The sequence below is a fragment of the Geotrypetes seraphini genome, chromosome 12 (assembly GCF_902459505.1).
Source record: "Geotrypetes seraphini chromosome 12, aGeoSer1.1, whole genome shotgun sequence".
In the NCBI taxonomy this organism is placed as follows: Eukaryota; Metazoa; Chordata; class Amphibia; order Gymnophiona; family Dermophiidae; genus Geotrypetes; species Geotrypetes seraphini.
In genome coordinates, this window is record NC_047095.1 from 26,692,664 (window position 1) to 26,716,769 (window position 24,106).

General features: G+C 43.8%; 1 long non-coding RNA gene across 1 annotated transcript in view; it reads left to right on the forward strand.

Annotated features, from left to right (window-relative positions):
* The window catches only part of LOC117346725, a 37,451-nt gene extending 13,697 nt beyond the window's left edge, over window positions 1–23,754 (forward strand). Inside the window, exons 2-3 of the long non-coding RNA XR_004536651.1 lie at window positions 13,520–13,591; window positions 23,627–23,754. This is a non-coding gene — a long non-coding RNA (uncharacterized LOC117346725). The remainder of the gene's footprint in view (window positions 1–13,519; window positions 13,592–23,626) is intronic.
* Window positions 23,755–24,106: the final 352 nt, after the last annotated feature.

The following is a 24,106-nucleotide window of genomic DNA, read 5'->3' on the forward strand; positions in this document are numbered from 1 at the left end:
GCTTCAGATTTTTGACCTATCACAGCCTGATGTGGCTTTCTAGCTTGCCTCTACATGCCAGTGTCCTGTTTCTGGTGGAAATAAAACAGACTTCTGGAAGATGCCATTTTTTTCCTCCCCCTCCCCCTTCCCCTTCTACCAAATATATCCTATGGAGTAGGATAAATATGTTCACTCCTGCAATCCTTTAAATATGCCAAGAAAGCTGCTGAAAATGGAGAAGCATTTTTTCTACTTGGCATTAATTTGAACTGACTTTGCAGTGGGAGCATGCTCAAATTATTTTCTCCACCCATTTTCAAATGTTGGTATCAGAGCGACAGTTTTTTAATGCAAATTTTCACCATATCTCTATAGTGTAGTTTTTTAAAAGAACTTTTTTTTTTTTTTTTTTGCTACAAAAGCCATCCTATTTCATCTTGGTCTTGGCCTTGCTTTGGTTAGAATTGAAGGAGGTATAATATAATGCTCACGGTCATAAATTTGAAGGAATTAAAAGGAAAAAAAAACAAAACCCAGACACACTCAACAGATCTGTGGAATGTGTAAGGATCAAACTTTGGCATCAAGGAGACAGCTGAAAGAAATGTATGAGGTGCATGTTTTTGCAAACTTGCTTAAAGATAAGAAGATAAGGGGGCAGAGCTGGGATACCATGGTAACATGACAACTGATAGCCAGGGATGTAACCATGAAAGTCGACAAGTTCACAGAATGGGAACAGTGTAGAAAGGGGGCTATATAGGAGAAGAAGGAAATTCATTTGTCCAGAATAGAGACTGTGGCAGGCTGATTTTAAGTTTGTCTATTGTCTCTTTATGCTCTGCTCAGAGCTTATTAGGGGCATTTTCAAAACAGTAAGACATCCCCCAAAAAACAGTATATATCGGCACTTGGATGTTCTAATTGCCAGGATGTCCATGTGCTGATTTTCAAAACCTTTCTGGACATCTTGCATCCAAAGCTAAAGGGAGGGGGTGTTGTGTTCTAGGTGGGCTTTGGGTGGGCTTAGACTTCGATGTCTTGCAGTAATAATCAAACCTTTCCCAAGACATCCTGGATGGCAGAAAGGGACGATTCATCATGGCCGTTTCAGCACAGGCCGTTTCATCATGGCTGCGCTGAAATGGCCATATTGAATCGACTTCTCCACGTCACTATTGGTGCCTCTCTTCCTTTCCTTCCCAGTGGCATAGTGAGGAGGAACGGAGTGTGTGGACCAATCCCCCCTCCCTCCCCCAGGTGCCATCTTGCCAGGGGCCTCAGTGCCTCTCCTACTCTCTGCCCCCCATTACCTCTTGAAAAGTTTGCTGGCGTGAGCAGCTTCTTCCACCCCCTTGTTCACACCAGCCTTGGCTCCCTTCTGATGTCACTTCCTGGACGTGGGACCAGGACGTCATATCAGAGGGGAGCCAAGGCTGGTGCAAGCAGGAGGAGGAATATGCTGCTGGTGAACTCTTCAGGAGGTATGTGGTGTCAGCGGGGGGTGGAGAGGGGCACTAGAGAAGTGGGGAAGAGTAAGGGGGCATACCTTGTTTGAAGATCCCTCCCCCCCCCATGAGGTCAGGTACTGCTATGATGCCCCTGAGCTGACAGCCGGGTGTAGGAAGATTCCTCATGGCCCATTCAGTGCTGAAACAGCCGTTCTGATCTGGCTGTGCTGAATCATCCTAAACTCCCTGGACAGAACTGGGACATTCTAAGCTAGACCTGTTTTAAAAGTGTCTAAGTGCCAAAAAGGTACTCAAACCGACTAGATCAGGGGTGGGCAACACTGGTCCTCGAGGGCCAGAATCCAGTCGGGTGTTCAGAATTTCCCCCAATGACTATGCATTGAAACCCGTGCATGCAAAGGGATCTCATGCATAGTCATTGGAGAAATCCTGGACACCCAACTGGATTCCGGGCATCGCGGACCGGAGTTGCCCACCCCTGGACTAGATCAGTGTTTCTTAACCTGGTCCTGGAGTACCCCCTTTCAGGATGTCCACAATAATGCACCAAATAAATTTGCATATAAGGGGGGGGGGAGTGTATATAAATCATGTTTATGCATATTCAGTGTGGCTATCCTGAAAACCTGACTGGCAAGGAGGTATTACAGGACCAGGAAACACTAGGCTAGATAACCACTGGAGGGATTAAGGCATGACCCCTCACATTCCCCCAGTGGTCACGGCCCAGCCCCAAAGATCTGAATGAAACAATACATACCTGTGTCTAGAACAGCAGCACCTGGTATGGGAAAACCTAGTAGATTTGCATACAGGTGTCTTAAGTACCCTGGTGGGTGGGCTAGTGAACCATAGAGAGGAGGACCCAAGCCCATAAGCCACTCCAAACACTACATTTATGATGGAAAGTGTGAGGCCAACAAAGCCCTACTATACTACTATAAAGATGTCACCTGCAGCCATACGGTTAGATAAGTGGGTATAGATTTTGGGGGTTTTGGAAGGCTCAGCATAAATAATAAGGGGTATATGGTGAAGCGTACATCTGGTATGTCAGTGTAGCCAGTCCATTACAATGCCGAACCCTCCCATATCTAAATGGACTGGATTTGGATGTTTTGAACTTGGACGTTTTTGCGGTTGAAAATGGCGACGTTGGATGTCCTAAGGTTGAACATCCTGGTGGCCAAAATCTCTAAGTAGGTGATTTTCCCCCCAATTTGGACATCTAGCGATTTTGCCAGTTTCACAAATGGCTGTTTCTCCACCTCCGATGTTAGACTTCTTATGGGAAACGTCCAAATTCGGACCTAGATGTCCTGTTGAAAATGCCCCTCCACATGCATTGGCATGCTTATATTCATTTGTATTCACCCTAAAGTTTTGCTTTAACAAAGAAAAAAAAAAGTAAAATAAATACAAAATTATTATTATTGATAAAAGACTCTGAATTTTAAGATTTTTTGTTTGGGACAAGCATTTTATGACCACAGCCGCATGGTCGGAATTAAAGTCCCAAAGGCATGTATCATTTGCATGCAGGTACGTTATGTTATACAGAGCCATCTTTGGCGTTCTATTGTGTAACATGCAAATGAGCTAGAAATGTGATATTTTACAGTGCAGCTAAGCTTTCTGTGCTTACCATGATTTTAACTTATGACATCTTTGCTCAGATGTATTTTAATAAATTAGTCATCAAAGTTGACACTTTGGTGCTTGGAAATGAAATGGTGGCTGGCCAGATTACAAATTTTACCAATTAATTCTGAAATAAAATCATCTAAGGATAATTGCCAAGTTTCTAAGTTATCCTGATCTGTGTGAATCCATTGCTTAAATGCAATAATAGGGTCATTTTCTTTAAAATAATCAGCAAGATATTCTTCCAGGACATTTTTTCACACATAGTAACATAGTAAATGATGGCAGATAATGATCCGAAATTAATCTTAGCTATTTCTAGGCCAGAAACCTAGAGTCCTGCCCGGTAGTGTGCTTAGGTTCTATCTACTGGAGTCTCAGTCAAAGCTCACTCTAGCCCATCTTAATCATCCCAGTTATCGATGCCCTCCCCAGCCAGTTCTCAACTGAATGTCCATATATGGGACACAGAACATGCAAGTCTTCCCAGTACTGGCCTTAGTTCCTTCAATATATATCCATTATTTTCTGATTAGAGATCTTCTCTATCCCATGCTTGTTTGAACTGTCACTATTTACCTCCCCACCAAACCCTTCGTAAGCGCATTCCACTCATCAACCACCTTCTCCCTAAAGAAGAATTTCCTAACATTACTCTAGAGTCTACCACTCCTCAACCTCAAATTATGCTCTCTGGTTTTACCATTTTCCTTTCTCTGGAAAAGATTTTGTTCTATGTTAATACCTTTCAAGTATTTGAATGTCTGAATCATATCTCCCCTGTCCCTCCTTTCCTCTAGGGCAGGGGTGTCAAAGTCCCTCCTCGAGGGTCGCAATCCAGTTGGGTTTTCAGGGATTTCCCCAATGAATAGGCATGAGATCTATTAGCATGCACTGCTTTCATTGTATGCTAATAGGTCTCATGCATATTCATTGGGGAAATCCTGAAAACCAGATTGGATTGCGGCCCTCGAGGAGGGACTTTGACACCCCTGCTCTAGGGTATACATATTCATGGCTTCCTGTCTCTCCTCATACATCTTCTGGCGCAAACCTCCTACCATTTCCATCGCCTTCCGCTTCAAGTCTTCTTATGGTCCAGTGTACCTGGAGAGAGTTCACCAATTGGGCCGATGGCTAGACAATCAACAGCAGCCACAAGGGGTTATCATAAAGATTCATAACTATGCTCACAAAGCTGCAGTTTTGAAACAATACAAGCTTTGAAAGGATTCACTTTGTGAATATTTCAGGACTGTGTGAATTTTTCAGGATTATTCTGCAGTGCTCTTAGAGAAAAGACCGTCATTTCTCTTCAGTCTGCTCTGAATTATTTGCGCGCAAACAATTTTTTATGCTCCTGTACCCGGCCATTTTGAAGATTTTTACGGCAAGTGGCTTGAGGACTTTAAAATCTCTGGATGCGGCTCAAGACTTTCTTAATACCTTGCCTAAAGAGCCTGCAGGATCGCCCGAAAATGGAGCTCACTCTTCTTAATTTTGTTTGCTAGACATTTCTATTGGAGCTTCCAACATATAATCTGTTGTAGCAGTCATTACAAAAGTGTGGATGGCTTTATAATGATCAGCATAAAAATAACCCCACCCTGTATTGGAAGACTTTGAAAGTGGTTCTCAGAGGAGACATTATACAATACATGATCACCCGATCCCATCGCATCTCTCAGGGTATTGTATAATTGGAGAAACAACTTCGAAAGCGAAATATCAATATCTCTGTAATCCATCTAACCTTACTAAGGAAACTATGGTTCATGTACGTACGAAGAAGCAACTGTTGCATTAAAATATAACTTTCACTGATTTTGGTAATAGATCAGGAAGATATTGCCAATATTTTTTGAAACTTTGTATAGTCTATGTACCGTACTCTGAGCTCAATTCAAACTGGGATTCTCAGCTTGTAGATTATGTGGAAGATTCAGGCCTACCACACCTTACTGCTGCCCAGGTAGCTAAGTTTAATGCCCCACTAACAGCTAAAGAGTTACAGAGAGCAGTTATAAACTCGAAGGCTCCTGGGTCGGACGGATTTACGTCTGAATTTTATAAACTTTTATTCCAGCGGGTCTGTGCTCCACTTTTATCTTATTTTGAACAAGTTATAGCAAAGGGAGGATTTTCCCAACTCTGCATAAGACCCACTCTATCTGGAGTCCTATTGGCCCTTCTTACTATTGGTTCAAACTCTGCAAAAGACCACTCTATCTGGAGTTCCATTGGCCCATCTTACTATTGGTTCAAACTCTGCATAAGACCCACTCTATCTGGAGTCCTATTGGCCCATCTTACTATTGAATGTAGATCTAAAGCTCCTATCCCAAATATTGGCTGATAGACTCTCGGATCTCTTCCCTGACTTAATCTGCCCTGAACCGGTGGGAGTTGTCAAAGGGCGCCAATCTATAGTTAATATGAGCAAGGTTTTGTTGCCTGTAGCTCATTGTAAGCATAAGTCTATACCGGCAGTTTTGGTTAGCCTAGATGCCCAAAAGACATTCAACAAAATTCATTGGGAATATTTGTTCAACCTACCACACTAAATAGGCATTTCTGGATGTTTTTTCCTGGCTCTCCAGGCGCTATACCATTGTTCGGAGGCTTTCGTGTTAGTGAATGGCCAGTCTACTCCTTCCTTCTCTATACACCGGGGAACTAGGCAAGGTTGCCCTTTTTCACCTCTGCTTTTCTTGTTATATCTGGAGCCCTTGCTTTGTGCTGTGCAGAAGGATGGTGATGTGCAAGGAGTAGGTCTAGGAGAGCAGCAGGAAAAAGTATTGGCCTTTGCTGATGACATATTGTTCGTTCTATTTAATGTACAATCTTCATTGTCAGCCCTTTTGGGCTTAGTACACCGTCAGTAGCGCACAGGACAATTGCGCCATGAGAATTCTGCTCCGTCAAATGCGCGCACCGACAAGTGTGTGCATGAAGGGAGTGGGATTTTTGGGATGCAATTGTAAGTGTAGTGTGGGGGGGATTGCGGCAATTTTAAAATTGAGACCATGTTGGCATCCCCCAAATGAGAGTGTGATTGTAATAGGGGGATCCCACCCCCAGAGCAGAAGAGCCGGCTTAGGGAGGAGAGCGTGAGTTTTAAGTGTACTGAGGGGGTTCCCTCCAGACCCCCCTCAATGGGAGCATAAGGAGTTGTAAGTGTAGTGGGGGGTCCTCCCCACACACCCCTGAGAGCGCTAATGGGAAGGCCTGACAGCGGTCAGAGCAGCGGTGCACATTTGTCCTGCATGCAAATGTAAGATTGTGATTGTCGGCGCACCAATGTCCAGCGCTTTTTGATGGGTCACCTTTGGGCTTAGTTGATGAATTTGGATTTTATTCTGGATTCTAGCATAATAAGCATAAATCTGTGGTCCTTCCATTGAACCCAGGGATACCTGCAACATGGCAAGGAGATTTCCCCTTAACTTGGGCAGAGGAAGTCATAAAGTATTTAGGCATCTGGGTACCCTGTGACCTGTCTTAACTATATTCTCTCAATATTAAATCATGCTTTCGCTTATGGAAATTTTCTGTGTCGAGGGCCTTCACTGTATCTCTGCTGGGCAGAATTGCTTTATATTATACGTTACTTCTGCCCTATTGGTTATATCTCTTTCAGATGTTACCTTTTACTGTTACCTCTCAAACCCATAAGCGCATAGTGTGGAATGGTAAGAAACCTTGTCCTATAAAGTAGTTGCCTCCTTAAGGGACAAAGGGGGATTGGGGCTATTGAATATTCAAGTATTTGCGATAGCATGTCAGCTCCATCATATTAATGATTGGCTCAGAGATATCTCTAAATTTGCCTCTACTCCTGCAGAAACTATTTAATTACATCCTTATCACTTTAGTGCTTTATGTCACACCTTTTTGAAACATTTTCATCCTTTTATACAAGCTTATCCTATATGAGAGTGGCTTGGAGGTAGCTCTGCTCTTTACTGAAGGCTCATCCTACTATCTTCCCCTCGCTACTCATAAGGGGTAACCCTGATTTTGAACTGGGGCAAATTTCTCTGTTATTCCAACACTGGACGGCTCGGGATATATGTTATCTATTTCACTTACTCACTGATGACGGGACTTACAAACTGCATTTCTTATACCTACATCAGACTGTTATGCTTATTGGCAACTGTGTCACTATATCCGCTCATTTTCTACTGTTCTCATTCTTCTCTTCTCTATCTATTTTTCTACTAGCTGCACACCGGGTACCACTCCTACACACCAAGGGACTTTAGATACACGTCGGGCAAATTCCAGCGCGCCAACTTTAGTCACAAGGAAGGAATAATGGAAGCAGCAGAAGGTCAGCGAAGCTTTCCAGTATACTGCATCGACTGTCACATGTATGTCTACCTCCCTTCCGGGAGGCAGGCCTACATATGCAGTCGATGTCAGGAACTGGCTAGCCTCAAGAAGGAGGTCGGGAGACTGCAGATCAAAGTACAGGAGCTAGAGGGACTCCGCTCCATAGAGGAACCAGAGGAATTTGAACCAACTGAGGACATCACCAGAGAAAACCACTTCAATAAACAGGTCAAAGAGCTCGAAAGATTCATCGAGGAGGCCTGCAGGATGGTAGAGACACAGGATCACCCGCTCTTCAGAAGGGAACAAACGGATGGAGGACAGGACCCGCCAGGACCCACCAGGACCCACCAGGACCCACCAGGAGCCGAGGGAGAGGAACCTTGCGGAGGAACCAACCAGGAGAAGGAAGGACTGGAGGACCCAATCATCACCGACACAGACCTGAGACCTAGGAGGAAGCTGAGGAGAGGTAAATCTGCTATCGTGGTGGGAGACTCAATCCTGAGAGAGGTGGACAGTCACATAGCAGGAGGCAGAGCGGATCGCCTAGTGACATGTCTCCCAGGGGCAAGGACAAAGGACATCTCCGACAAAATCGAGAGAATCATGGAGGGAGCTGAGACAGAGGACACAGCAGTGATAATCCATGTCGGAACAAATGACGTCAGCAGAAGGAATTTCAACATGACTACACTGACCGAACAGTTTAAGATCCTGGGGAGGAAGCTGAAGCTGAGGACAGGGAAGATAGCCTTTTCAGAGATCCTGCCAGTACCTAGGGCAGATGCGAGGAGGCAGACCGAGCTGCAAGCAACAAATGGATGGCTGAGGCGATGGTGTGACGAGGAGGGCTTCCTCTTTGTACGGAACTGGTCAACCTTCCTGGGGAAAAACAAGCTCTACAGGAGAGATGGTCTGCATTTGAGCACGGCTGGGACGAGGATGCTGGCACGTAACATCCAGACCTGCATAGACATGACTTTAAACTGATAACAAGGGGAAAGCCGATAGTCGATCTGACCTCGACACATCGGACCACAGTATCGAGCAAAGATACTGAGACAGGAACTGGCAACAATGGACTAGAGACAAAATGGACACCACATGGACACAAACCCAAAGATGCAGCACAGGGAACCGAGGGGCATTTAGAGCTAAAGAGCAAAACAAGGAGGAAACAGCCGGAACCAGAGGGCTATCAAAGAACAAAGAAGCGGGCAGAGGACGAAATAGACACACCGCAGGAGACAACACGCGAGGAGACCAGCAGGAGCAACAAATCAAGAGTAGATCCAAAAGAAAAGGTAACAAACTGGGACTTAAATTGCCTATATACAAATGCTAGAAGCCTAAGAACTAAAATGGGGGAGCTAGAAGTTATAGCCAGAAATAAGGACATAGACATAATAGGAATCACAGAAACATGGTGGACAGAGGACAACAAATGGGATGTGGCCCTGCCAGGGTACAAACTCTACAGGAAGGACAGGGCACACAAGAAGGGGGGAGGAATAGCACTGTATATAAAGGACTCCATTGCTTCATCCAGAATTGAAACAACAATAAGGGCAGACAGTCTGGAGTCACTATGGGTTAAGCTGACAGGAGGGGAAGGAGCTGACATCAAATTGGGACTGTACTATCGCCCACCAGGACAACCAGAAACAAACGACCTGGACCTGGAGGCCGAACTGAGACAGGTGTGCAAAAGTGAAAAAGTGGTGGTTATGGGGGACTTCAACTATCCGGGAATAGACTGGGACATTGGGCACTCAAACTGCACGAGAGAAACTAAATTCCTAGAGGCAATAAGGGACTGTTTCATGGAGCAGCTGGTCACGGAACCAACGAGAGGGGATGCCACTCTAGACCTAATCCTCAACGGGCTAGAGGGACCCGCAAAGGAAGTGGTGGTACTAGCACCGTTAGGGAATAGCGATCACAACATGATCCAGTACAAATTAAACATGGGAACAACCAAGGTGAAAAGAACCACAACGACAGCACTCAACTTCAGAAAAGGAAACTACAAGGACATGAGGAAAATGGTAGGAAAAAAGCTCAGCAACAGCTCAGGGAAGGTGAACACCGTAAAGGAAGCCTGGACACTGCTTAAATGCACAGTACTCGAGGCACAAGACCTGTACGTCCCAAAGTTTAGGAAAGGGTGCAAAAAAAATCAAACTAAAAACCCAGCATGGATAACAACTGCAGTTAAAAAGGCTATAAGCGACAAGAAATCATCCTTCAAGAAATGGAAAAAGGAACCAACAAGGGAAAACCAGGAAGAGCACAAAAGACACCAGAAAGAATGTCATCGAGAGGTCAGGAAAGCAAAGAGAGAATATGAGGAAAGACTGGCAGGAGAAGCAAGAAACTTCAAACCCTTCTTCAGGTATGTGAAAGGGAGACAACCAGCCAGAGAGGAAGTGGGACCACTGGATGACGGAGACAGGAAAGGAGCGATACAGGAGGAAAAAGAGATAGCTGACAGGTTAAACAAATTCTTCTCGTCAGTCTTCACCAGAGAGGACACAACCAATATTCCGGAACCCGAGGAGATTATAAACGGAGAACAAGATGAAAGGTTGGTAAAACTAGAGGTGAGCAAAGAGGATGTCCTCAGACAGATAGACAGACTAAAGAGCGACAAATCACCAGGCCCGGACGGCATCCACCCAAGGGTACTAAAAGAACTGAGAAACGAAATAGCAGAGACACTTCGCCAAATATGTAACCTCTCCCTAAAAACAGGGGAGATCCCAGAGGACTGGAAAATAGCAAATGTCACGCCCATCTTTAAGAAGGGATCAAGGGGTAACCCGGGAAACTACAGGCCTGTGAGCTTGACCTCGGTTCCAGGGAAGATGATGGAAGCAATGGTAAAGGACACAATATGCGAATACATAGAAAACCATGGACAACTGAAGGCGAGCCAACATGGCTTCTGCAAGGGAAGGTCATGCCTCACGAACTTGCTGTACTTCTTTGAGGGAATAAACAGCCAGATGGATAAGGGGGAATCCATAGACATCATTTACCTTGACTTCCAAAAAGCCTTCGACAAGGTACCTCATGAACGGCTACTTAAAAAGCTGTGGTACCACGGGGTGCAAGGGGATATCTACCGATGGATCAAACACTGGTTGGCTGGCAGGAAGCAGAGGGTTGGAGTAAAAGGCCAATACTCTGACTGGCAATGGGTCACGAGCGGAGTTCCACAGGGGTCAGTGCTGGGACCTCTACTGTTCAACATATTTATTAATGATCTGGAGGCAGGGACAAAATGTGAGGTTATCAAATTTGCTGATGACACCAAACTCTGCAGCAGGGTTAGAAACACGGAAGACTGTGAAGACCTGCAAAGGGACCTAACGAAACTGGAAGACTGGGCAAAAAAGTGGCAAATGAGTTTTAACGTAGAAAAATGCAAGGTCATGCATGTAGGGAAAAAGAACCCGATGTTCAGCTACAAAATGGGGGGAACACTGCTAGGGGTGAGTAACCTTGAAAGGGACCTGGGGGTGATGGTCGACACATCACTGAAACCATCGGCGCAATGTGCGACAGCCTCAAAGAAAGCAAACAGAATGCTGGGCATCATCAAAAAAGGTATTACAACCAGGACGAAGGAAGTCATCATGCCGCTGTATCGCGCAATGGTGCGCCCGCACCTGGAGTACTGTGTTCAATACTGGTCACCGTACCTCAAGAAGGACATGGCGATACTCGAGGGAGTGCAGAGGAGGGCGACTAAACTAATAAATGGTATGGAAAATTTTTCATACGCTGACAGGTTAAAAATGCTGGGGCTGTTCTCCCTGGAGAAGAGGAGACTTAGAGGGGACATGATAGAAACCTTCAAAATCCTTAAGGGCATAGAGAAAGTGAATAAGGACAGATTTTTCAAACTGTGGGGAGCCACAAGCACTAGGGGTCACTCAGAGAAACTGAAAGGGGACAGGTTTAAAACAAATGCTAGGAAGTTCTTTTTTACCCAGAGGGTGGTGGACACATGGAACGCGCTTCCAGAGAATGTGATAGGCCAGAACTCTGTACAGGGGTTCAAGGAGGGTTTGGATAGGTTCCTGGAGGATAAGGAGATAGAGGGGTACAGATATAACTAGAGGTAGTTTATAGAAATAGGCAGAAACCACTTCACAGGTCACGGACCTGATGGGCCGCCGCGGGAGCGGACCGCTGGGCGAGATGGACCTCGGTCTGACCCAGTGGAGGCAACTTCTTATGTTCTTATGTTCTTATGTTCTGCTTAGAATTTGGATCTACTCAAAGAAGCTCTCTGCCTAGATGCTCAAACTGATATTCCTTGGCGTTTTCACCACCTCTGCCTACAGGAAATGCAACCAGATTATGATTACTCGCGTTTTAGCGGTCGATGGTCTGCTGATTTGGGCATGGCACTTCCAGCAGAAAAGCTTAAACGTTAAACCAACATGATGTCTCACCTACATTTGTTGGTCTCTCTTTGGGAAATCAGTTATAAGATGGCTACGTGTCTTTACATCATGCCCAGTTGAGCCAAACAAATGACCCTCCGTCTAGATCAGGGGTGTCCAACCTGCAGCCCGAGGCCCGTATAGTATTTTGTGCAGCCCCGGTCGAGGGTGATACAGTGTTTTCCTCTGCTGTCCCCAGGTGTTAACCGTCTTGCTGGTTCCCTCCTCTGTCTTACTGCAGCATTTGCGCAGCCCCAGAAACATTTTTTTTGGCCAATGCGGCCCAGGGAAGCCAAAAGGTTGGACACCCCTGGTCTAGATTCTACCTGTCCGAACTGTGGTCACCAGACTGCTACTCTTGATCATATGTTTTATTCCTGCACTGTTATACAGCATTTTTGGAACAGGATTTTACAACATATGTGTTATGGCAAGCACAATGTACATTAAACACCCATGTTAATTTTTTCTTGTTGTGTCATAGCTGCTCCAGTGCCTAAGAGATTTTTTAAAGATATCTCTTCTTTGGGGCATAAAAGCTATTCTGCTGCATTGGCTGACTTCAGAGTCTACCTCGCTGGCTCAGTGGAGGGCCTTACTCATAGAAACATAGAAGATGACAGCAGATAAGGGCCATGGCCCATCAGGTCTGCCCACTCTACTGACCTACCCCCAAGTCTACTATCCTAGGGATCCCACTCCTGGTGACAGGTTCCCTTGGCTTAACCCTCTATGGGATCCCACATGGGGCATCCCATTTGCTCTTAAATTCTTGCACGCTGTTTGCCTCAATCACCTGCACCGGGAGCTCGTTCCAAGGATCAACCACTCTCTCGGTGAAGAAATATTTCCTGGTGTCGCCATGAAATTTCCCGCCCCTGAGTCTGAGTGGATGCCCTCTTGTGGCTGAGGGTCCTTTGAGAAAGAGAATCTCTTCTTCCATCTCGATACGGCCGGTAATATACTTAAACGTCTCGATCATGTCTCCTCTCTCCCTACGTTCCTCGAGTGAGTACAGCCACAAATTTTTCAGCCTTTCCTCATACTCATCCACCATTTGCAGATGGAAAGACAAAGGGAGATGTTTGCAGTTTACATGGTAACCATTTTGGAATTCTTTGACGCCAGTTGCCTGGAGCAGATTCCCAAACTTGTGAATGCCCTATTGGTTTTGTTCCATTTTACAATGGAGACTTAGGAGCTGTTCTGCTCCTAAGGGGAAGGGTGGGTGGGAGAAAATGAATATTAATGACTGAATATCTTATACCACATCTTGTTCATGGCAATTATTTCCACTCGATTGTGTTGTATTTACTTTGAATTGCTGTGATATTTTTCAATAAAATATGTTTCTGAAAAAAAAAAAATGTAGGCACCCATAGGCGCCTTAAAAAAAAAAGGATACTATAATTGCATCTACAGAGGTGCCTTCCACTTTTTCCAACTTGCCTACAACATGGACAAAGTTTTTAGCCTGGTTTAGTCTTGTTTTGTAATAGCTTTCAGATGATCAACTGTAGCAAAGTCAATTGAATGTAAACCTTTGAAATTTCTATGATTCTGCTTTGCACATGAACTTAGTACCAAGGGTTGTACTAATCCTGATGTTTTGTTGGGTTGCAGCACCTGAACAAAATGGCTGTTTTGTGTTATTCTGAGCATGACACTCTGAAGGTGACCTTCATTCAGCTGCCTGTAAGTCTCAAACTAATAGAGATCCAGCCATAAATCTTGCATGGTTTTGCTTGAGACCCTAGGGAACATCAACATAAAAAGTTTGTTCAATTTGAAGGAGGTCGAGCATTGATATGGAATGACCCTTAATGAGGTTTATGCATTTTCAATGGATTGCACAATTCTGAGACAGAACCAACCTACAATGCTGCATAAAATGGAGGAAATGGGAGGTCATATGATCTTTGAACTTGCTGAAGGCCTTCAAGTTGTGTGTTTTAAATACAGAGTGTGATGATTTTATTCACCAATGTTGACAATTTTCTGCTGGGTAATTGACTGGGTTGTTGAAATGGGATCTCCAGATTAACATCACTCAAACAATTGCACTGCACTATTTCCATTTCAAGCTTAAGAGAAGAAACTATTTGTATGTATCTCTTCAAGTCTCATTTTCCCTGATAAGAAAAGCTATATAAAACAAATGCTTTGTAACTGATGCTGGATTATAATATATGACCAGGAATATTTGATGCCAAGGAAAATAGTCAAGATAAAGATGGCTGTATTGAAAATGACAAAAGAGGAAGTGATACAGATAAGCAATACAAATTCTTGCATAGAAATGAGGGGTTTTCCTGGTATTATGTTTATACAATAAAATATCTTTGCTTAAATGGGAAAACAGTGCCCTCCTGGTGTTCATGCAAACATTGTGTCTAATGCATATCAACTTGTGTTATTAATTTCAGAGGCTGCATAGCCCAAGAAGGCTACATTTTTAAAAAATGTATCCTAATTGTGTTTGAGTTCTGCTATGTGCATTTTATAGTATTCCAAAGCATTAATGCACTGTGCAAGATTCTAATTTTTACCTTAATAAAAGGACCCCTAAGTATCTTAATAAAAAATTCAGCCCACGACATTCTATGTTTTAGATTTTATTCCCTTATGTGATTGAGTTTGACATCCCTGATCTAGCACTAGGAGAGGAAAAAAAAAAATAAGCTGAAAGGGTGAAAGTAGCAGTGAGAATGGGAGGAATAATAATAGACTAAGTAACAGGAAAGAGATATGTACCGGTAAGTAAAAAAAAAAGTGGGTGTAAGGGCTTGTTTTAGATTGAGAGAGTAGGTAGGAGAAACTTATTGGTTTGGGGTGGGGGGCTAGAATGAGGAAGGAATCCCACACTATTATAAGCAAACAAATGCATTCCTTCCCCAGATAGCTTTATTGAAACAACACAAATGATATACAGTGGTGCCTCGCATAACGAACGCCTCGCACAGCGAACGCCGCACACAACGAACTTCATGTCTTGATTCATACAACGAACTTCGTTTCGCACAACGAAGTCGCTCGAGCTTCCACGATCGCTGCCGATGTATTGCATCCTTCCGCACAGGCACTGCAGGCAGTCGTTAGTCACTGCTCTTAACGCGTTTCACATAACGAACTTTTCGCATAACAAACTTGCTCCTGGAACGAATTAAGTTCGTTGTGTGAGGCACCACTGTGTACATGGAAAATTACTAAGCTGCAGTAAGCACTAATGCATGCTAACCACAAGTTAAAAAACATTACCGCAGGTGTGTTGTGATAAGTTTTGCATGTGCACATGCTTCTTACATGCTAAAAATTAGTTTTACTATTTTAGCACTGGGGATGGGTCTGGGGGCATATTTTGCAATAATTGGTTCACACAGTTACATTGCCGCACACCAACCGATTACCATGTGGTTAGCGCCGAGTCCTTACCACCTACAAAAAGGTGTCAGTAAGTGCTCACAAGCTGATGGTCATGCGCTAACGGGAAAATTAGTGCATGACCATTATTGCAGAAATAGCAAAATCAGCCATTTCCTGGCAGCATTAAAGATGGCCTTAGCACACGGGAAAGGCCTCCACTGGCATTAGCGCAGGCCACTTTTCAGTGCTGCTGAGTAAAAGGGCCTCTAAATAATGACCCAACATATGTTTTCCAAGCACATCGCTATGATGTAGGCACAGCAATTGTTGCAAAGTTGAGATTATTGAAATGAAGAAAACAAACAACAACAAAAAAACAAAACCATTGTCTAAAAAACTAACCCCCTCCTTTACAAAGCTGAGCTACCGTTTTTAGTACCGGCCATGGTGGTAAGAACTCCGATGCTCATAGAATTCCTATGAGCATTGGAGTTCATACTGCCGCGGCTAGCACTAAAAATGCTAGTGCGGCTTTGTAAAGGAGGGCCTAAGACAGGGGTGTCAAATGTCTGTCCTTGAGGGCCGCAATCCCTGTCGGGTTTTCAGGATTTCCCCAATGCATATGATATGTCATTTAATTGAATTTTTAAAGTATATGGTGCAATAAAAACTGATTAAATAAAATACAAATATTTATTAGTTTGAATGTATAGCTCTTTTTGTATTGAATTTTTGTGAATCAATGAATATGCATGAGATCTATTTGCATGCACTGCTTTCATTGTATGCTAATAGATCTCATGCATATTCATTGGGGAAATCCTGAAAACTTGACTGGATTGTGGCCCTCGAGGACTGACATTTGACACTGTGACAGGGATCCGGCTAGGCCTAATAAAGCCAAGGGAAAAGCTCCTGTAAGTATCACTAAAGTTCCAGTGACTAAGTGGAAGAAACATCCTGGGTATAGTGGAAATCCTGTGCACAATGTCAAGAGTGAGCCTGCCCCTTTAAAAGTTCACAGAGCTCAGGCAGGAACTAGAAGGACAGGGCTCTTTAAGAATTTAGCTGACTCTGCTGTTAGGGGGCGTGGTTGCTGGCCGAGTCTCCCTTTTTCTGAGCTTCCCTCGTCAGAAGGAGAGGAGAGGCAGCTGGGACTGGAAGCTGAAGAAAATCTGAGAAGGAAGTCAGCTAGAGCAGCTAACTTATGGCCAGCACAGGAAGGTTCTCACAAGGATTGGGAAATGGAAAATCCTGAAGCACAGTCTGAGGTTTGTGATATGGACTGGCTGGAGAACAATGTTATGCCTCAGGGGGAAGAGCACCCCATGGAATGGGAGTAGGTTTGGGAAAGCCTGAATTTCCTTTTTCCTTTGTGAAGGGTTTTTTCCTTTTTGGAGTTTTTGTGTTTTGAAAGTATTTTTATACACTGTTTTGAACCTGTGCTGGAAGCTGCAGAATTTACCTTGAGCTTAGATGATTGGAAAGAGTGGCAACACCTGTAGGAGAACCGGCCTCTCTGCTCCTACTAAGGGGAATTGCTGTTCAAGGTTACCACAGACATAATTAGTGCCAATACTGTTAAAAGCCTTATATCCTAAACTATTACCAGAGGCATGAACTGTTCTATCTTACCTTGAAGTTGGCCTATAGGATGAACTGTGTTTTGTGTTATTATTGTTGTTTGAACCTATCTCTGAAAGCACAGCCAGTGCTGGGATTAGAACTGGCGTGTATGAGAAAAGAAGCAGCAGAGAAAACTGGAATGTTTGGGTTTTTTATTGATGCCAAATTTTGACCTTTTTGTTTGGAACTTTCATTGATGTTCAATAAAAGTGGAATATTTGGACAAACCAGGCCATTTTGGTGTGCAATTTATGGGAGACACCAGGCAAGCTGTGTTCCACCACCTTTATGCTCGCGCCAAGACTAGGATTCTGCAGAGCTACTAGGCCTCGCCAGGATCCCGGTCCCACAACACCCCGGCCTAAGAGATGAGATACTAATCCCCTCATTGTAGAAAATATCACTGTTAGTGCAGTTGTCATACTTTGTCAGTGTTTTTCAACCTTTTTACACCTATGACCGGCAGAAATAAAATAATTATTCTGTGGACTGGTATCGGTCCGTGGACCAGTGGTTGAGGAACACTGGGCTAAGTCGTGGGCCAGACCCCTTCCCCATAATAGTACTAATTGCACCTTGCACGTCCCATGCCTCATCTGGAAGCCTTCCCTCTGATGTTGCAACGTCAGAGAGAAGGCTTCCGGTTCAGACGCAGGATGCCCATAGAAGCCACTGCCCGTGACTTTGTGCACTGAACCAGTTAGGAAGAGGGAGCTGGCTCGAAGATAACGCCGCATCGATCGCACCGTGGACCGACGGATGAAGAACACTGTGCTGGGCCTGATGCACGTGTGGACCTGTGGACCGGCAGGAAATTTCTGTGGACCAGTGGTTGAAGAACACTGCTTTATGTCATTATAAAATGAACGCTTAGTTTTGGTTGGCTAAGTTTCAATGGTTTTGCTAATTTTTGTTCAACAGAATGCTTTATAGAAAACCAGGATTGGATCTCAATAACTCATGATGCCAGAGTTTGAGAAGAATTTGATTGCTGGGAGAGGGGGGTGGAAAGAACTGAATGCTGTATCTCATCTTTGTCCAATTATTATGTATGTTACCTTGTAACCTGTTCTGAGCTCCCTGGGATGACTTGCACTTTCCAAAAACAACCCGCCATCCCCTCTCTCCTTTCCCTTTGTCCATCCAGCTTGGCTCACCGTTGCTTATTTATTGAAGACCGTGCCTTGGATGGATTTTTGCAGAAGGCATGTAGCTGAGATCATCTCCACTGAATAACTTAGGGATTATTTCGGATAAGTCTCACTGAGACAGTCAGTGGCATTGTCTGGATAGTGTCGCTCAGTATATTTGCAGACCACTGTAGTACTGGCTGGATGTGCTAGAGACAGAGCCAGGGCAGAAATCAGAGTTATCCAGTCTTCAACGCCACTGCCCAGATAATTATGTGGATGAGTTAGGACAATGAATATCCAGATTAGCTGATGAGATAGTGGCCAAATATTGTCACTGTCCAAATAATGCCAAGCACTTAGCATAGTATCTGGATATTTAGCAACACAGCCCATGGCTGCTAGCATTTAAAAACAAATGATTATGGTGGGCTCAATATCAGAGGTTTAATTCCAAAACAGCATCCTTATCTAGGGATAATGCAGGACACGGCCATCTCATTACTCTTTGTAATCACTTTACTGTTAGTCATTTGTAATTATTTTACTCTCATCAACTGTAATAGTTTCCTTGTTTTCACTGTACCTGCTGAATGTCAGGCTTACCATGACTGTATTTTGCCTGGTTGTCATCAAAGTTTTTTTTTTATTTTCTTAAAGTCATTCAGGCATGGAGAATTTTTAAAAACCAATAAATAAATAAAAGTGGCAAAAGAGCTTTTTTTTTTTTTTTTTTTACTTAACTGCCTTTATGAAGAGATTCACCAAAGGCTATGTACATCAGGTACAGTTTAGCGTAAAAACTTCAAGATTAACAGCATAATAATAGTAATGTGACCAAATATAAACACATACAATAACCCCCCTCCTCCCCTTTTTACAAAACCGTAGTGCATTTTTTTGGTGCTGGCCACGGCGGTAACAGCTCTGACGCTCACAGGAATTCTATGAGTGTCAGTGCTGTTACTGCCACGGCCGGCGCTAGAAACCGTGCTATGATTTTGTAAAAGGGGGAGAGGGGGTTGTTAGATGAGGTAAACTTGGAAAGTTGCATGGCTTGTGCATACTCTACCTACAGGATGAATTTACCTCAAGAAACACTCCAGTCCAATATGTGTACAGTCACAACAATAGAATCCAAAATGAAAATTGCTATGAACATTCAAACTCAAGGAGGAAAAGATTTCAGTGGGTATTTATTTATTTATTGGGTTTTATATTAGAGAATGACACGGTGACAAAAATCATCACCGTTCCCGTCCCCGCGGATAACCGCGGGAAATAATCCCATGTCATTTTTTAGTGTCTATTTCAGCCTCAGTCCTTCTACACCAGCATTCTTCAAAGCAAAGCTTGCAGGTCAGTGGTTGTGGCCATTCATACTCTGATTCTTATGTGAGCCAAGGATAATGAAGCCATTGTGACATCACTGATGTGATTGGCTCTTAGGCACTGGTGGAATGAGGCATTATGACATCACAATATCTGCTCTGGATACCAGAGACTGTCATTCTGTAGTGTCTGTTTCAACCTCAGTCCTTCTACACCAGCATTCTTCAAAGCAAAGCTTGTGGGTCAGTGGTTGTGGCCATTCATACTCTGATTCTTATGTGAGCCAAGGATAATGAAGCCATTGTGACATCACTGATGTGATTGGCTCTTAGGCACTGGTGGAATGAGGCATTATGACATCACAATATCTGCTCTGGATTCCAGAGACTGTCATTCTGTAGTGTCTGTTTCAACCTCAGTCCTTCTACACCAGCATTCTTCAAAGCAAAGCTTGAGGGTCAGTGGTTGTGGCCATTCATACTCTGATTCTTCCCTCTCTCCTTAAAAAATGACATGAAGATGGTTTACCACAGTTATCCGCGGGGATGGGAATGGTGATGAATTTTGTCACCGTGTCATTCTCTATTTTATATCCCGTCCTCCCAGGAGAGCTGAGAACGGGTTACACGTTTACATACATATTAAAGTGTATTTATAGAAGGTGATGGCAAACTTAGCATGGCAGGACATTATCCGACAGAGATGGCATAACATAGTTAACAAAGCATGGTAAAAACATACCATGACAAATATGGCACCCACATGGGTTCAAGTTTAATAAAAATTTGATTAATCGCTTAATCCGAATTCTAAGCGATGTACATATCACTAAAATTACAAAATTTAGGGAACAATACAACAAATGACAAAAACTAAGTCTTGCAAGACTAAGGACTAGCATGACAAACCCATTCAACACAAGGAAAAATAGGGAGGGGAATACAAAATATTTGATAGAAGGTAAGACATTCAAGGAAAAAACGGATGGAAAGGAAAAATCAATGAAAAAGCAGTTCACTTTAAAGAAGCTGTGCAATTATCAAATGCATGCTTAAAGGAAAGCTTTTTAATTTGCTCTTAAATTTATCCAAGTTGCGTTGTTCTCTTAAATAAATAGGGAGCGAGTTCCATGTTTGAGGGGCTGTGATAGAAAAAATAAATTGCCGTCTTGTATTAATAATTTTGAGTGAAGGGATTGTCAGTAAGTGTTGTTCGTTCGATCTCAATATTCTATTTGAAGCGTAAAGAATCAATGTAACTTGGGAATTTTAGTACTCCATCACCAATCAGAAAAACCTTCTAAAAAAAAAATGTCCTTTGACTTATTTGTTATTTACAGTATTCATAATCTTCTTTCATAATCCATTAGAGCAGTGTTTTTCAACCTTTTTACACCTATGGACCGGCAGAAATAAAAGAATTATTCTGTGGACCGGCATCGGTCCGTGTACAGGCAGTTGAAGAACACGGGGCTAAGTCGTGGGACAGCCCCCGCCCATCTCTACCCAATCTCCACCCCAGACTCCGCCCCCAAAATAGTACTAATTGCACCTTGCACGTCCTGTGCCTCATCTGGAAGCCTTCCCTCTGACGTTGCAACGTCAGAGAGAAGGCTTCCAGTTCAGGCGCAGGATGCCCGTAGGAGCCACTGCCCGTGGCTTTGTGCACTGAATCAGTTAAGAAGAGGGAGCTGGCTCGAAGATAACGCCGCATCGATCGCACCGTGGACCGGCGGTTGAAGAACACTGTTTTGGGCCTGATGCACGTGCTGGCCCTGTGGACTGGCAGGAAATTTCTGTGGACCGGCACTGGTCCATGGACCGGTGGTTGAAGAACACTGCAATAGAGCATAAATCAAAGTAAACATCTTAAATTTCAGCAGGCAGCTAGCAACACTCAATGGAGTGTTCATGTCCCAACTGCTTCATCAGGCAATACTCTGCCTCTCCTTCTCATCATCTCTCACTCTACAGAGCATCGCTGACACAAGAAGCAGTCTCCTGTCCTACAGTGCTCTGTCAAAAGCTGCTTCTAGAAAAAAAAGAGAGTTAATTTGCACAAGGGTCACAAGAAAGAGTTGAAAATTAAGGGGTTCCTTTACTGAGCAGCAGTAAGCACTAACACCAGCTCACTGCAGGTTAAAAAAGCACTTCCTCAGGGCCCCCTCAGGCATCCCGCTGTAGTTAATGGATCAACGCATACTTCCCATGCACTAAAACATAGAAACCTTTAGTGTTGGGGGCATGTATGGAGGTGGAGAGTAGGTGTGTTCTGTGCTAATCGGTTGACGCAGGTACGTTGCCACACGCTGATTAATGCATGGTTAGTGTTTGCCTGTGTTTGTATTATGTTTTATTTGTTTTTATGATTGTATATGTCACCTTGTGCTCTACTTTGGATAAAGGCAAATTATAAATAGAAATAAATCTAAATCTAAAAATCTAGTGGCGAGTCCTTACCACCTAGAAAATAAGTGACAGTAAGGTCTCATGCACTAATGGAGAAATTAGCACATGATCAGAGAAGGAACAAGTGGGCAAATAGAGATGTTTCCAAATACAAACTGATCTACATTTTCGAGGGAACATTGTATTGCTTCTGAAATTAGCACATGACCATTAATAGAAAAAGGGGCCTGTAGTAACATGAGCAAGGGGGCCGTGGGGCCAGGTTAGGGTTACCATATGGCTCCAGAAAAAAAAAAGAGGACGGATTGAGACATCTGGGTTTTGCTTCCATTGCTTTCAATTCCATCCTCTTTTTTTCTGGAGCCATACGGTAAACCGAGGCCATAGGCGTCGGAATAGGGGAGGCCACAGGGGCCATGGCCTCCCCAAAAATTGCTGGTAGTGATAGGGCCAACAAGGATCCTGTGGGCAGAGAAACACTAACTGAGGCGGCGGCCTCAGTACTCTCAAGGGAGTGGCATCTTGCTGCTGGCCAGCACACCTGCTTGTCGACTCTCTGTGCCGCATCCTTTCCCCAACATCTACTCCTCCTCCCCCTTGCATGCATTTACCCTGAATTTAAACAATTCATTGCGTTGTCTGCCTTCAGTTTCAGGGTCTTGTCTCCAGTGCAGCCCACCCTAGTGGAAACAGGAAGTTGTCAGAGTGGGCAGGCCACAGGGTAGAGAAGACACCGGGGCTGGCAGCAGAGCGACACTGTGAATCAGTTCTGCTGCACAGCAAGTGTTACAAGAAATTTAGTGTAGACACACACAGGGTGGGAGGAGTAGATGTCAGGAAAGAGATGTGGTAGAGAGCCGACCAGCAAGTACGCCGGCCAGCAGCAAGATGACGCTTCCATTGAAGTGCTGCCTAGAAATAAGGCTCCTCCCAAAACATTTCAGATTTGGGGGAAGGGTAGAAGTTAGAAAGGGAGCAATATAGGTCTTGGGAAAGGGAGAGATGTTAGATTCAAATGAGGGAAGGATTGAGAGATATGAGACTCACGAATGGGGTAAGGGAAGAAAGGAGGGAGGGATGGAAAAATGTCAGATTTGTAAGGGACAGGGAGAGATGGACTTGAGGACAGAAGAGGGAGTAGAAGGGGAACAGTGAGAGATGGATTTGGAGGAGAACAGAGGGAGCAAGAGAGGGGGGAGATAGACATGGGGAAGTCCGAGGGGTCAGGGAGAGATGGTAGAAGGAGGTGAGAGGGAGAGAGGGCAAAGTAGGGAAAGGGAAAAAGATTCAGGGAAGGGGCAGAAGGGGGAGGGAGTTATTTTGTAATCACAAAGCTATAGTACAATCTCACATGCAAAAGAAAAGCTTAGAACAAACCCAACATTATTATGATATGTACAGTTTTGTACTGGTCTGTCTTTTTTTTTTTTTTTTAATCATTAATCCACTATGTAAATCAGTGGGAAACAACATTGTGTGGGATACAGAATGATTCTGTAACCTTTCAAGCTCCTAAATCATCCCCCCATCTACCCCAACCCGAGAACCAGGTTTTGGCCTCTTGGAATCCTCTGCAGAGAACAAGAACAACTCAGTTTCTGACAGCTGCAAGAAATCCCTGAGGCAATGGGAAAGGCTTTATCCTTGAACTGAAAAACAGATGAAGGCTGACGGCTAACAAACTCTACAAGTCTTCTTATCAGAAGGGTACAGCTGTAATGCATCTTAATATTATCGTAACAACATAAGCCCTGATGATAATTTTAAGCAAAGTGACATAGCTAAGAATTAACACAATTTACCTAAATATATTCACCTTCAGCTTGTTTAGCAATAACATACTTTTATTTATTTAACCCTTTAATTGACAGATGGTGGAACTGCTGCTTTACGCAACTTGATGTCGAACGAGAGGAGCCGTGCCAAGTCAAGAGGCATTTGGAGATGCAGATCTCCCATAAGAGCCAAAGAAGAGACATGTGGCTTCTGAGCAACACTGCCAAATAAAGGGTTAAAATGAGGTCCATTCTCCTGAGCACTAATGATCCTCAGTGGAGTACAGTAGCAACATGTGTAGTAAGATCAACATATTCAGTAATATGCAACAGAATACTGCTAAAAACATAAACAATACTACACAATAATCCTTCAAAAAGAACAAACAATGCTACATACAATGGTGAAGACAGGTTTATTTATTGTTGTATTTTTTTTTACATATTTTTATGTGTATAGACCCTGATGCAGGCACATGCCAAGTTGGGTCTTTATTAAATCTGCTTCCTTCAGCTCCTGACTCCACCTCATTGTTCCATCTGCAGCCTATTTCCCTGATTTGCCTCACATCTTGT